The sequence below is a fragment of the Salmo trutta genome, chromosome 19 (genome assembly GCF_901001165.1).
Source record: "Salmo trutta chromosome 19, fSalTru1.1, whole genome shotgun sequence".
NCBI classification, from domain to species: domain Eukaryota; kingdom Metazoa; phylum Chordata; class Actinopteri; order Salmoniformes; family Salmonidae; genus Salmo; species Salmo trutta.
In genome coordinates, this window is record NC_042975.1 from 13,256,066 (window position 1) to 13,271,259 (window position 15,194).

Here is a 15,194-nt window from a genome sequence, read left to right on the forward strand (position 1 = left end):
CATCCCCTCCCTCTCTCTCTCCTCTACCCTCTCATCCCCTCCCCTCTCTCTCTCCTCTACCCCACTTAATCTCCTCGATCATCCCCTCTCTCTTTCTCCCGTCGCTCCTCTCTTCTCTCTCAGCTCCCCCCAGCGACCCTCTCATCCCCGTCCCCTCTCTCTCCGCTCATCTCTCAGCATGCCCTGTCAGGCTATAGCCCTCTCATCCCGTCCCTCTCTCTCTCTTCTCTCTACGCTCTCACATGCTCTCATCTCCCGCTCCTCTCAGCTAACCCTCTCATCCCTCCCCTCTCTCTCGCTCATCTCTCATCTCCCCCCTCAGCTACCCTCTCATTCCCTCCCCTCTCTCTCTCTCCTCTCAGCTACCCTCTCATCCCCTCCCCTCTCTCTCTCTCATCTCCCCCTCAGCTACCCTCTCATCCCCTCCCCTCTCTCTCCTCTACCCTCTCATCCCCTCCCCTCTCTCTCCTCTACCCTCTCATCCCCTCCCCTCTCTCTCTCCTCTACCCTCTCATCCCCTCCCCTCTCTCTCATCTCTCATCTCCCCCCTCAGCTACCCTCTCCTTCCCCCTCTCGTGTCTCTCTCGTGCTTTTGCTCTGTCTCTCTCCTTCCTCCTACAGGTACTGGGTGGGAAGGGAAGGCCCTAGACCTGTACACAGTATAGTACAGTATAGCCCAGCCCAGAACAGTGGTCTGCTGGAGCTCTGTGTGTTGTGCAGCAGGAAAGCATTGTGACGGCCAAGTACAAGATGATGGAGTCATCATTAATATGGCCTGTTTAAGCGGAAGGATTATTGGCAATCTGGACTCTCAAGGGTGGGATTATATTGTATAATATGGGTTATATAACGAGGAATAGACCAGAGGCAACCTGTTTCATGTTGAATGCCATTTATTAGAATAGCAGCATTCTGTGTTCACTGTGGTGGGAGGTGGTATTTGAGGGGAAGATTACATGGGGAGAATCAATTGTTTTCATCATTATTTTTGCCTTTTATGAAATGGGCAGTGTGCCAAAATATATGCAAATGAGTGGTGGAACAATAAAAATAGGTTGGAATATGTAAAGCACTACCCCCAACCACAGACAGACACACACACACACACACACACACACACAAGCCAAGCAGTTTGTGTGTGGGATTGTTCAGTGCTCACTGAGACGTCCTATGGCTCAGGGGTACCGAGTGATTCCGTCTCGCCTCTCACTCTCCTAACCACTGCAGGGAGAATGACCCACGTGTGCGATTTCCCTACACACACACACATTTTAAACCCCCATTAGAATTCCTATCTGAGTATGTTGATCGGAGCAGGGTTGGACATTGTACGGTGTACTGTATATAGCTTCCTTCCTGGTTGTCAGTACTGTACATGCTCTAATGAAGTGTACAGAAGCCAGTAGCACTGTCTGTAGTTAGAGACCAGTTGTTTGACTGCGGTACCCTGATGTCTGGCCTGTTGAATGATGCAAACATGTCTTCAGGGTGCTGCTTGCCTGCGTTGGCAGTTTGACCTTTTACCTCATGGAAATGTTGTATTTTCATTATTTTGGCCGTGTTCATTGTGAAAACAGGCCTATCTATCTCTTCCCATCTCTGTCTGATTTGAAGTGTAGTCACAAAGTTAGCTTCACTGTTTGTAATCTTGATCTTGTGGTTAAACTTTCTCTTTTGCGCATGGGCACGGGCGCACACACACACACAGAGGAAGCACATCCTGCCTGATGTATGTCCACTTTCTCTCACTTCCTTGTCTGCCTGAGAAAAAAAGCTGCTGTTTTTGATGCAACAAGTAGAATCCATCATGAGAAAAGGCTGTGATATGGTGTGTTGGTTAGTATAGCATTTAGAAAGCTGATAACTGAACGTGTGCATTCCTCAAGGTTCCTCTGGCTGTTGAAGGAATTTTGCAATGAGCAGAACCTCCCCCTCTATTTGTGTTCTGAGTCCGGGTTTGTAAAACAGAGGATTGTAGAGGTGTGTTTGTGCCTCCACACTCTCTCCCTTCATATACCAACCTGGAATCCATTACATGAGAAGTCCTTTTATTCCTGCTGAGAGGCCGGGGGCACTCTGTCTCTCTGTATCTCGCTCTCTCTGTATCTCGCATTCTCTGTATCTCGCTCTCCTATGGACAGCGCTCCCAGGGAGGCTCCATGTGCTGGCCTGCTATTGGCTGCTCGCTAAAATAATGATGTCATCCTTTAGCAGCACGCGGTAGCGTGTGGGGCGCGGAGCCGAGCGGAGAAACAGGCTTCAGTTCCCCCTCTTCATAACAGTGGTGCAGGGAGAGAAGACATCCCCGTCTGTCCGCTGAGCAGGTTTGATCAGAGGAGCTTCTCTCTGCTTTAGTGAAGGCTGTATGTAAGGTGAGCCTGCCATGCTCTTCTATAGCCACACCAGAGGAATTCAGAAGTCTTAGACAGCCAACATTATTTCTGGTTTCACATCCCCATCCCTCACTGCTGGGCTGCCCCATACAGAGTAGTAGTTGTTTTGGTCTGGGTTTCTTTGTAACAGAGAAAGGGTTTAGATCTCTTCTTTTCAGTAGTACACATTTCTCAGATCTCAGTTTGGTGCTGCAGGTCTCTGTCCCAGGTGTTATTCAGTGGGCTTAATAATGCATCTTGTGCTGCAAATCACAGCCATCGACTCTATTTCACAACCAGACACAATTGGAGCTTTTGTGAAAGGGAAGACATTAGCATATTTCCCATGCAGACCCGTGCAGATGACATGCTGTGATTTATGCTTTTTCCTTTGTTATTTATGCATTTATTTAAAGGGACTGAGGTGACTGAATACACAAAGCTTGTGGCTGCTTGATCAATAAAGATGCTTCCTCCTCCCCTCTCTCAACTGTCTTTCTTTCTCCCTCTGTCACTCTCTCTGTCACTCCTGTCTTTCTCACTCTACCTCTCTCTGCTCCCTCTAGACAGCCAATCGGTCTAATGCAGTTTCCCCCAGCACTCGCTCTCCCCTCCCTCCGTCGCTCTCCCCTCCCTCCGTCGCTCTCCCCTCCCTCCGTCGCTCTCCCCTCCCTCCGTCGCTCTCCCCTCCCTCCGTCGCTCTCCCCTCCCTCCGTCGCTCTCCCCTCGCTTCCGTCGCTCTCTCCGCGCTTCCGTCGCTCTCTCCGCGCTTCCGTCACTCTCCCTCTCCCCTCCCTCCGTCGCTCTCTCCTCGCTTCCGTCGCTCTCCCCTCGCTTCCGTCGCTCTCCCCTCCCTCCGTCGCTCTCCCCTCCCTCCGTCCCTCTCCCCTCCCTCCGTCGCTCTCTCCTCGCTTCCGTCGCTCTCCCCTCCCTCCGTCGCTCTCCCCTCCCTCCGTCCCTCTCCCCTCCCTCCGTCGCTCTCTCCTCGCTTCCGTCGCTCTCTCCTCGCTTCCGTCGCTCTCCCCTCCCTCCGTCCCTCTCCCCTCCCTCCGTCGCTCTCTCCTCGCTTCCGTCGCTCTCCCCTCCCTCCGTCGCTCTCCCCTCCCTCCGTCCCTCTCCCCTCCCTCCGTCGCTCTCTCCTCGCTTCCGTCGCTCTCCCCTCGCTTCCGTCGCTCTCTCCGCGCTTCCGTCGCTCTCCCCTCGCTTCCGTTGCTCTCCCCTCGCTTCCGTCGCTCTCCCCTCGCTTCCGTCGCTCTCCCCTCGCTTCCGTCGCTCTCTCCTCGCTTCCGTCCCTCTCCCCTCCCTCCGTCGCTCTCCCCTCGCTTCCGTCGCTCTCCCCTCCCTCCGTCGCTCTCCCCTCCCTCCGTCCCTCTCCCCTCCCTCCGTCGCTCTCTCCTCGCTTCCGTCGCTCTCTCCTCGCTTCCGTCGCTCTCCCCTCCCTCCGTCGCTCTCCCCTCGCTTCCGTCGCTCTCTCCGCGCTTCCGTCGCTCTCCCCTCGCTTCCGTCGCTCTCTCCGCGCTTCCGTCGCTCTCCCCTCGCTTCCGTCGCTCTCCCCTCGCTTCCGTCGCTCTCTCCGTGCTTCCGTCGCTCTCTCCGCGCTTCCGTCGCTCTCCCCTCGCTTCCGTCGCTCTCCCCTCGCTTCCGTCGCTCTCCCCTCGCTTCCGTCGCTCTCCCCTCGCTTCCGTCGCTCTCCCCTCGCTTCCGTCGCTCTCCCCTCGCTTCCGTCGCTCTCCCCTCGCTTCCGTCGCTCTCCCCTCGCTTCCGTCGCTCTCTCCGCGCTTCCGTCGCTCTCTCCGCGCTTCCGTTGCTCTCCCCTCGCTTCCGTTGCTCTCCCCTCGCTTCCGTCGCTCTCCCCTCGCTTCCGTCGCTCTCTCCGTGCTTCCGTCGCTCTCTCCGCGCCTCCGTCACTCTCCCTCTCCCCTCCCTCCGTCGCTCTCTCCGCGCTTCCGTTGCTCTCCCCTCGCTTCCGTTGCTCTCCCCTCGCTTCCGTTGCTCTCCCCTCGCTTCCGTCGCTCTCCCTCCCTCCCGTCGCACTCTCCTCGGTCCCTTCGCTCTCTCCTCCCTTCCATTGCTCTCCCTGCACAGGTGATGTCATTATTTTTCAGCTGGGCTCCCCTCTCCTCCCCTCCCTCCCTCTGCCTATTAGTTGTTGACGCTAGCCTGGGTCTATGCACTCTGAGCTGGGGAGCGGGAGCAGGCAGTCTGGCCCCTCTGGAGATGGACAAGCACGCACGCTGCTGGAGCGCTATAGAGAGGGAGGGAGGAGGAGGAGGAGGAGGAGAGCTGCAGTGAGCCAGTCTGTGTGAGGAGGAACACCGAGCGGAGTGCAGGCTGACTGACTGGAAGTCCTGCTAGCGGTCTCTCTCTGGGGCTTGACAGCACTGGAGAATAGGCTGTCTGCCACTTACAAACAGGGACTTTAAACTCTGAGGTGAACAATATCTCTGAGGACTTTCTCAACACTTTGACTTCTCTAAGAGGATCCTACAGTGGTGGAGTTTACAGCACAACTGAACTTGAGCAAGTTTGCAGGGTCACTGATCATGGAGGCTGTGGCTTTGCAACCTGCTTTGTCTTCATGATTTTCTGCTTTCAGCACTCTGGAGATGTTGAATGGACAAGCTTTTCTGTAATGAGTCGGTCTTCCTCCAGCTTTTAAATGCATTTCTTGATTTTTATGGGGGGATTCACAAGTGATCCTCTGAAAGCTTCTCTCGCCATCGGCATTGGCTTCTTGATTGACATCTAATAGTCACTGCCAGAACCTAAATGAACAATAACAAAGTGACAGTTAATGTCTGAGGATGTTTGGACAACATTGAGGATCGATCTCTTTCAGGGCAATTTCCTTTAGTCCCTTGGGAAGAATCCTCAATCTGATCGGCGTCGTCTTTCCTTTTCCTTTTTTCTTTAGGTGTTGAAAGGGGAAACTTTCCCTCCCTGCTTTGAAAATGGCTTTCCTCGTCCGTTGCTATGCCAACTGCTTGCAGCCGTGGTCCTCCAAAGTAAGCGATGTGGTAATCCTTTCTGTGGCCAGCGCACTGTGCTGGGTGATGCCCTGTGTTTGGGTGTGAACCATACAGCCCCCGTTAAACCACTGTTTGGATCATTTCTTCATGCTTTGCTGTATATTCAAATACATAATTTGGACTATAGTGTATATTTATTAATTGAACATTCATATTTCACAATGCATTCTGCAATATTTGTACCGAGTGACAGGTTTGTGTGGTAGAGCACAATGTATGAATGAGTAGTTTTCCCTGGTATGAATGATGAAATAACTCTTTGCACTGCATGATGGAACTGAATTCACAGCATGAAGGGGGAATGAGTGTGTATGGCTCGGTTACGGTGCTGGTTGGGCTGTGCTGGTTGGGCTGTGCTGATTGGGCTGTGCTGGTTGGGCTGTGCTGATTGGTTGGGCTGTGCTGGTTGGTTGGGCTGGGCTGTGCTGGTTGGTTGGGCTGGGCTGTGCTGGTTGGTTGGGCTGGGCTGTGCTGGTTGGTTGGGCTGTGCTGGTTGGTTGGGCTGTGCTGGTTGGGCTGTGCTGGTTGGGCTGTGCTGGTTGGTTGGGCTGGACTGTGCTGGTTGGTTGGGCTGGACTGTGCTGGTTGGTTGGGCTGGACTGTGCTGGTTGGTTGGGCTGGACTGTGCTGGTTGGTTGGGCTGGGCTGTGCTGGTTGGTTGGGCTGTGCTGGTTGGGCGGGCTGTGCTGGTTGGGCGGGCTGTGCTGGTTGGTTGGGCTGTGCTGGTTGGTTGGGCTGTGCTGGTTGGTTGGGCTGTGCTGGACAGGTGGGGTCTCCCCTTACTTGACTGTCAGATTGACTGTTTTGTCCACCTGAGCTGCGGGACAGATGGCTGGCCCTCTCCTGTGGTAGGCCCCCAAACAGAGGCACTGAGGCATCCTGACAGACTGCCTGTGAAATCAATGTGTTGCCATGGGACCAGACATCTTGGTGTTGAGAGCTTCCAAGATGTTTGTCTGAATTATGGGAAGTGAGGTGTCTTGATTAGTAGGGATGTAATGATTCAACGATACGCATCAGTCCCCACTTTTTCAATAATTTACCAAAATGTGTTGGTCTCACCAGCAAGGAAGAGGTGACATGTGACACCAGCAAGGAAGAGGTGACGTGTGACACCAGCAAGGAAGAGGTGACATGTGACACCAGCAAGGAAGAGGTGACGTGTGACACCAGCAAGGAAGAGGTGACGTGTGACACCAGCAAGGAAGAGGTGACGTGTGACACCAGCAAGGAAGAGGTGACGTGTGACACCAGCAAGGAAGAGGTGACATGTGACACCAGCAAGGAAGAGGTGACGTGTGACACCAGCAAGGAAGAGGTGACATGTGACACCAGCAAGGAAGAGGTGACGTGTGACACCAGCAAGGAAGAGGTGACGTGTGACACCAGCAAGGAAGAGGTGACGTGTGACACCAGCAAGGAAGAGGTGACGTGTGACACCAGCAAGGAAGAGGTGACATGAGCGGGACAACTGGCCCTAACTGGTTCTTCTCCAGCAGGTGTTTATTTAAAAAATGTTGCTCACCAAGCAAGAAGTTTTGTTGAATTTGGTTAACAAAAAATGTGACTTATTTGATCGAATGTAAGTTGTGTAGTGCTTAGGTTGTTACGCGTGTACTGATAATTAAAACATCCAGGCAACGTTGAGAAAAAAACACTAGAAGGGTTGTGCCTGTTACTCACATGTATCTGCCCTCCTCCCGACTTGACTGAGTACCAGTCTCTTTGGCTAACATTCCACTCCTTGTCATTGCCAAGGAGTGTCTTGGGCACAATGGAGTGGATTAGCTGAAGAGACTGGTACCTAGGCTAACTGCCTTCCGTTCTTTAAGACATTTATTCTCACTGTTGGAGCGGCCACTTGAGGATCTGGTCGATATAATGGATCGTCTGTGGTCACACATGATAACTGCCATTTTGATGTTTTTCACACGTAATATGTCAATTGTGCCAAGGGGGGGCACTGCATCATTTGTGGGGGACAACATGTTTACTGTTGCCTTGTTTCTAAATATAAATATTGACATAGTACTTACTAGCTCAAAACATTTTCAATCTGCAAAAATGACAAGTTAGCCAGTGGGTGATTTCAGGTAACAAAATGCATAAATTGATAGTGTGGTGGTAGATGCTCAGTCTGCTCAATGACGCAGGTACACACACACACACACACACACACACACACACACACACTGAGGACCACTCAGCTTAGAGAAGTCATCTTGGACAGATCAAACTACAATCAGCAGCAGATTTAAAATGGAAAATGAATGTGTTCATGCAAAACATTTTAGTGCATTGAATTGTGCTGAACCAAATTGCATCAATTCGTTCCCCTAATGTTTGAAAGTTATTGGACATGTCTATATAGGCTAAACTACAAGCTAATACTCTCAAATCAATGTCAATGTCATTTATGGAAACAGTAGATCATCTAGGCCAGGGCTGTCCACCCCTGTTCCTGGAGAGCTACCTTCCTGGTGAGCTACCTTCCTGGAGAGCTACCTTCCTGGAGAGCTACCTTCCTGGAGCGCTACCTTCCTGGAGAGCTACCTTCCTGTAGATTTTTACTCCAACCCTGTTCCTGGAGAGCTACCTTCCTGGAGAGCTACCTTCCTGTAGGTTTTAACTCCAACCCTGTTCCTGGAGAGCTACCTTCCTGGAGAGCTACCTTCCTGTAGGTTTTAACTCCAACCCTGTTCCTGGAGAGCTACCCTCCTGTAGGTTTTAACTCCAACCCTAATCTAGCCCACCTGACTCTACTAATTAGCTGGTTGATAAGCTGAATTACGTTAGTTATAACTGGGGTTGGAGTTAAAACCTATAGGAGGGTAGCTCTCCAGGAACAGGGTTGGAGTTAAAACCTACAGGAAGGTAGCTCTCCAGGAACAGGGTTGGAGTGAAAACCTACAGGAAGGTAGCTCTCCAGGAACAGGGTTGGAGTGAAAACCTACAGGAAGGTAGCTCTCCAGGAACAGGGTTGGAGTGAAAACCTACAGGAAGGTAGCTCTCCAGGAACAGGGTTGGAGTGAAAACCTACAGGAAGGTAGCTCTCCAGGAAGGTAGCTCTCCAGGAACAGGGTTGGAGTTAAAACCTACAGGAAGGTAGCTCTCCAGGAAGGTAGCTCTCCAGGAACAGGGTTGGAGTGAAAACCTACAGGAGGGTAGCTCTCCAGGAACAGGGTTGGAGTGAAAACCTACAGGAAGGTAGCTCTCCAGGAACAGGGTTGGAGTGAAAACCTACAGGAAGGTAGCTCTCCAGGAACAGGGTTGGAGTGAAAACCTACAGGAGGGTAGCTCTCCAAGAACAGGGTTGGAGTGAAAACCTACAGGAGGGTAGCTCTCCAGGAACAGGGTTGGAGTGAAAACCTACAGGAAGGTAGCTCTCCAGGAACAGGGTTGGAGTGAAAACCTACAGGAGGGTAGCTCTCCAAGAACAGGGTTGGAGTGAAAACCTATAGGAGGGTAGCTCTCCAAGAACAGGGTTGGAGTGAAAACCTATAGGAGGGTAGCTCTCCAGGAACGGGGTTGGAGTGAAAACCTACAGGAGGGTAGCTCTCCAAGAACAGGGTTGGAGTGAAAATCTATAGGAGGGTAGCTCTCCAGGAACGGGGTTGGAGTGAAAACCTACAGGAAGGTAGCTCTCCAGGAACAGGGTTGGAGTGAAAATCTACAGGAGGGTAGATCTTTAGGAACAGGTTGGACAGCCCTGATCTAGCCCGTAACGTTTCATTTCGGTCTATGCGCGTCAAGTTCTGAGTGCAGTGATGTTAAGAGCTTTTGATGTTAACAAGCGCATACCATCGCACTACTGTGTGTATAGGTGTGTGTGTATATCGGAGGGGTTGGGAAAATGCAGAAGACAAATCTCATATGGACTAATTAAGTATTTGTGATCTTATCCATTGCTTTGTTGATAAGAGAGAGGATAGGAAATGGAAAGGCTGCACTAGGCTACCTGCGGTTTGAGCGTTGGGCCAGTAACCGAAAGGTTGTTAGATGGAATCCCCGAGCTGACAAGGTAAAAATCTGTCGTTCTGCCCCTGAACAAGGCAGTTAACCCACTGTTCCTAGGCTGTCATTGAAAATAAGCATTTGTTCTTAACTGACTTGCCTAGTTGAATAAATGTTAAATGAAAAACAAATTGCCCTGCAAAGACACTTCTATGATAGGAGACAAGACCTCTTCATCCATAGTTAAGCCCTGTGTAGTCCTGTGTATAATCATCTGTATGAGAGCACCATGAGATGAGAAGCAGCCTGTTTGAAGACTGGTCTAGTGAGAATTGTATGCCGTCCGTCGGGGATGAGATGAGCAGACCTCTGAAATGTTAATGAGGTTTCCCTTGAAGCCCATCAGCTCAAGTACCAGACTGACTGAAGCTACAGTATGGACGGAAATAGCATTGTCATCATAACTTGTGTTGTGCCGAGCTAATGCTATTCATTCGTGTCTACTTTTTGAAGAGAGCGTTTCTGACGCTCACTTGTTGGCCGTCCAGACTATTTACTCCCATCTCTTTTGATGTACAGTTATATGGCTTGGAATGTTTATGTTCTGCCTTTTTAGTTTTCATCTTAACAAGAGGTTCACTGCCAGTATTAATCTACTGAAATCCTTCTCATCAGTTATGTTTGGGACAGAGCTGGACTTCAGGACTATTGGCTGCTGAACAACTCATGAGTTGGTGTTGAATATTGATGTTGAGAACCATGCCTTAATGAATATTCAAACACTTTGGAATAAGATTAACAAGGGGGCGACTCTGATTCACTCTGGAACGGGAGCTTGGCAACAGATGACAGAATTCTAAATATGGGCCACTACTCTCCCTGTCTGGAACCCTATGAACCTCCCTGGAGCCGGTCTCCTCCCTCTGTGTCACTGTGACTTCCTGGTTCTGACTGGCTCTGGCTTTAGTTTCTTTAGATGGGCCTGAGAGAGAGACCAGAGTCACTGGTAGTACACTATATAGGGAATAGGGTGTCATTTGGGATGTAAATTTGTCTGTGTAAGTGTACTTCCAGACATGGTTCTTAATGGAACCCAGAGCACATTAGAGTTTTTAGAATCCATCCATTCTCGCCTGTTGGCTGCTCTGGTCTGGGATCAGGACAGGTGTCAAGGGTTTGCTAACTTTAAGGCTTGTTGCCTTGTTCTGTTCTGCTGTGTTGATTTTTATTAGCTCGCTGGCCGCTGTCTTTCCTTCCCTCGGGAGAGTGCTTCCCTGCTCAAGTGCAGGGCGCTTAGTCTTGTTACCTCAGCAATCAATGGGGTTGCAGAACTTTGGCATAATCAGTGTGGATTGATGACCTTTGAATAGTAATGGAGGCGGAGGGGAGAAAAAGCTGCAGTGAAATGGATCCAGGGGCAGGGCAGTCAGGCAGGGGGAGGGTGTCCAGTCGACAGGCTCTGCTGGTGGGGTAACTGTCTCTCAGCCCAGCCTCTAGCTCTCACTAGATATGGAGCTTCTCATCCATGGATCTTTTATCATCAGGACGGAGGGAGTCAGATTTGAAGCATTTGATCATATCCAAAGTATTATTTGAATGTGTACTAAGTAGGAAAACATGAGGGGGGGAAATATTGGCAATCAACATGTGAAAAATCAATACATATCTTTTCTGCTGTGATGCATTAGCCTTGGAAGATTGTTAAATACTAGCTTGGTAACAGTAATGGGGCTCTAATTCATCATTTTAGATAACATTGCAGTTCATTGTGAAGCTGCAATGGGCAAAAGATGGGCCTAATTTACACATTTGATTACATTCAAAAAAAAAATCTTGTCATTTGGTATTACTGGATGTGCACACAAGGGGCAGTATTTCTAAAAACTCACTCACGAATAACGCACAAAACTATTTTGGCAACCGGGATCCTGGTCCAGGAGGGGATTGAATGTCTCTGCTGTAATCAAGAAGCTTGATCTTGACATCTAGCAAATTAGCAAACCAAATTCATAGCTGGATATAATTTATTTGACACGTCTTAGATTTCTTAGAATTATCCTTAAGTTATATGCAGTGGCGTAGCACGCACCCCCGAAGCCAACGAAACGGTATTGAAATCATACCGTCTGTGTATTTGGAAATACCCCGGTATATCGCCCAAACCTACTACCTTTCTACTGACCTACCTCCCTACCTACAGGGCCTTCAGAAAGAATTCACACCCCTTGACTTATTCCACATTTTGTTGTTACGTGGAATAAAAAAAACGAAACATTTTAGAATAAGGCTGTAACGTAACATAATGTAGGAAGAGGGAAAGGGTCTGAATACTAAATGCACTAAGTCAAAACTGTAATTTGTAGGTCACTCAGGAACATCCACTTTCTTCTTAGTAAGCAACTCCAGTGTAGATTTGGCCTTGTGTTTTAGGTTATTGTCGTGCTGCAAAGGGAATTAATCTCCCAGTGTCTGGTGGAAAGTAGGGTTGAAAGGCGGGAACATGGTTACCGAGATTTACTGCCCAAAACCACTCCCCTTTCCCAGGATAAATAAATGCGAGGATCCGGTAAATTATAATAAATTATTCATATGAACAGCATGACGTGAAATGGAACTGTTAAATATTATGCAATTTCTAAATCTGGCTTCTCTAAGGCCTTCTCTATACTTTCTGCTTGATCAATCATCAACGCTCAGGGTGGTGACATGCAGCTAATTTCAGTATGGAGAGCAGTTCACAATGCATGTAGACCTATCATCTATCTCATGGTAACATTTGTTCTTGTGACACGTAGGTCCTGTATTTGCTGCAGCATAGCCTATGCTACAGTAATATAAGGACCAAATGCGCATCTAATTTATGTCTTCATCTGACTTTTGGGGGGGTCACCTTTTAAAAAAAAAAAAAAAAACGTTTTTTATTTTTGTTTTAATTCAGATGCAGAGTTTTAAAATAGCCTATCACTCGAATATTGTTGCATTAAATCAGTGCACGCGTGAGCACTCTCTCGTAGTCCTTCTCAATTCCATTCAAATTGCATCTAAAATAGATAATCTTGTTCAAGATTAAACAGTACCAGTCAAAAGTTTGGACACACATACTGATTCAAGTTCTTTATTTCTACGATTTTCTACATTGTAGAATAAGAGTGACGACATCAAAACTATGATATAACGCATAAGGAATTATGTAGTAACCAAAAAAGTGGTTACAAATCAAAATATATTTTCTATTTGAGATTGTTCAAAGTAGCCACCCTTTGCCTTGCTTTTGCACACTCTTGGCATTCTCTCAACCAGCTTCACCTGGAATGCTTTTCCAACAGTTCCCACATATGTTGAGCACTGGTTGGCTGCTTTTCCTTCACTCTGCGGTCCAACTTATCCCAAACCATCTCAGTTGGCTTGAGGTCGGTTGATTGTGGAGGCCAGGTCATCTGATGCAGCATTTCATCACTCTCCTTCTTGGTCAAATAGCCCTTACACAGCCTGGAGGTGTGTTTGGTCATTGTCCTGTTGAAAAACAATTGATAGTCCCACTAAGCGCAAAACAGATGGGATTGCATATTGCTGCAGAATGCTGTGGTAGCCATGCTAGTTAAGTGTGCCTTGAATTCCAAATAAATAACCAACCGTGTTACCAGGAAAGCACCATCACACCTCCTCCTCCATGCTTCACGGTGGGAACTACACATGCAGAGATCATCCGTTCACCTACTGTGTGTCTCACAAAGACACAGCGGTTGGAACTAAAAATCTCAAATTTGGACTCATCTGACCGAAGGACAGATTTCCACTTGTCTAATGTCTGTTGCTTGTGTTTTTTGGCCCAAGTAAGGCTTTTCTTATTGGTGTCCTTTTGTAGTGGTTTCTTTGCAGCAATTTGGGTTGCTATACAGAAGATGGTAAAATACCAACTCCATACTATGGCAAGAACAGCTCAAATACGCAAAAATAAACGACAGTCCATCATTACTTTAAGACATGAAGGTCAGTCAATGCGGAACATTTCAAGAACATTGAAAGTTTCTTCAATTGCAGTCGGAAAAACCATCAAGCGCTATGACAAAACTGGCTCTCTTGAGGACCACCACAGGAAAGGAAAACCCAGAGTTACCTCTAATGCAGTCGATAAGTTCATTGGAGTTTACTACACATAAGATTGCAGCCCAAATAAATGCTTCACAGAGTTCAAGTAACAGACACATTTCAACATCAACTGTTCATAGGTGAATCAGGCCTTCATCTCACAATACAACTGATTGTCTCAAATGCATTAAGAAGGAAAGAAATTCCACAAATGAACTTTTAACAAGGCACACCTGTTAAATGAAATGCATTCCAGGTGACTACCTCATGAAGCTGGTTGAGAGAATTCCAAGAGGGTGCAAAGCTAACATCAAGGCAAAGGGTGGCTACTTTGATGAATCTCAAACATAAAATATATTTTGTTTTGTTGAACACTTTTTTGATTACTGCATGATTCCATATGTGTTATTTCATAATGTTGATGTCTTGACTATTAGTCCACAATGTAGAAAATAGTAAAAATAAAGAAAAGCCCTTGAATGAGTAGGTGTGTCCAAACTTTTGACTGGTGCTGTCCACACATGTCCTAGCCCACAGGTAATACATACAATGCAGTATTAGCCTCATAGTTAGTTAATGAATGATGGGCTGTACATAATAAGCTTCTAATTTAGAGCATTTGTCTCTTGTGCAATACGCACACACCTGTGCTCCACTGGCCTCTCCATAATAAATTCTCCTTAGCTCTTGGAGTCCCATACAAGAAAAGCTAGACTAGAATAGCTTGCTGGACATTTTTTTTGTGCATTTCTTATACCAATAGACCTTTCTAAGAGGGTACGCAAGCTCTTAATTTTTTTTTTATATACATTTTGAATACAGCAGCCAATAGAAGTCACGGATAGTTTGAAACAAGAGCGAACACGCTATGGCGGTAAGCTAGATCAGTTGTTTATTCAGACCCATAACCATTCAATCTTCGTGAAGATAAGTGAAAGCTGTGTGTATCTAATTATGGTCCTATATTATGCAAGCATGTCGTTAGAATGAGGATAAGGACAACTGGACAAATAGGCCATATTATATTTCACAATTCAAATCTAATTTGCTAGCCTTTGCTTGTAACTTTGAAAGCAGCATGTGCTGCACCAGAATTGCATGTTCTCTCCTAACTTTGTATAATAATTTGGAGGTGCGTCATTCCAGTCCATGTAATACAGTTCACACTCAAAAAGATTAGCCTACTGGAGCTAGTTTCATTTATTTACCCAAGAGAACATATAGCTAGCTACATCTATGGGCTTTAATGTTTTTATGTCGTACGTAATGTGCACTAGCCTATATCTCATATGTATTGGATAATGGCACAATTTGGGTGTTTGTGCTTGGGCTCAAATTGTATTTTAATGTAGAGCTTATAAACTGTATGTAATGTATGGCTCACGAGGCTCAGGTCGCATCAGGCTTGAATTATCCATTGAATCTAGACAGATTTAGATGCTTTTTGAATTACACTCCTGTTTTTTTAATATGCTTTTGAATTACACTCCCGTTTTTTAGTATGCTTTTGAACTACACTCCTGTTTTTAATATTCAACACTAGTGGAAAGCAAACTGAACCAGGTTTTCATCTAGGGTTTAGCCTGTGCTTGGCTCCATTCAGTTTCTTATTTTTTTTTTTTACCTGAAAAACTCCCCAGTCCTTAACAATTACCAGTGTACCCATAACATGATGCAGCCACCACTATGCTTGAACATGTGGAGAGTGGTACTCAGTAATGTGTTGGATTGGATTTGCCCCAAACATAAC

General features: G+C 47.5%; 1 protein-coding gene across 2 annotated transcripts in view; it reads left to right on the forward strand.

Moving 5' to 3' along the window:
• The window catches only part of rapgef6 (Rap guanine nucleotide exchange factor (GEF) 6), a 181,957-nt gene that overhangs the window by 76,301 nt on the left and 90,462 nt on the right, over positions 1 to 15,194 (forward strand). The window lies entirely within an intron of this gene.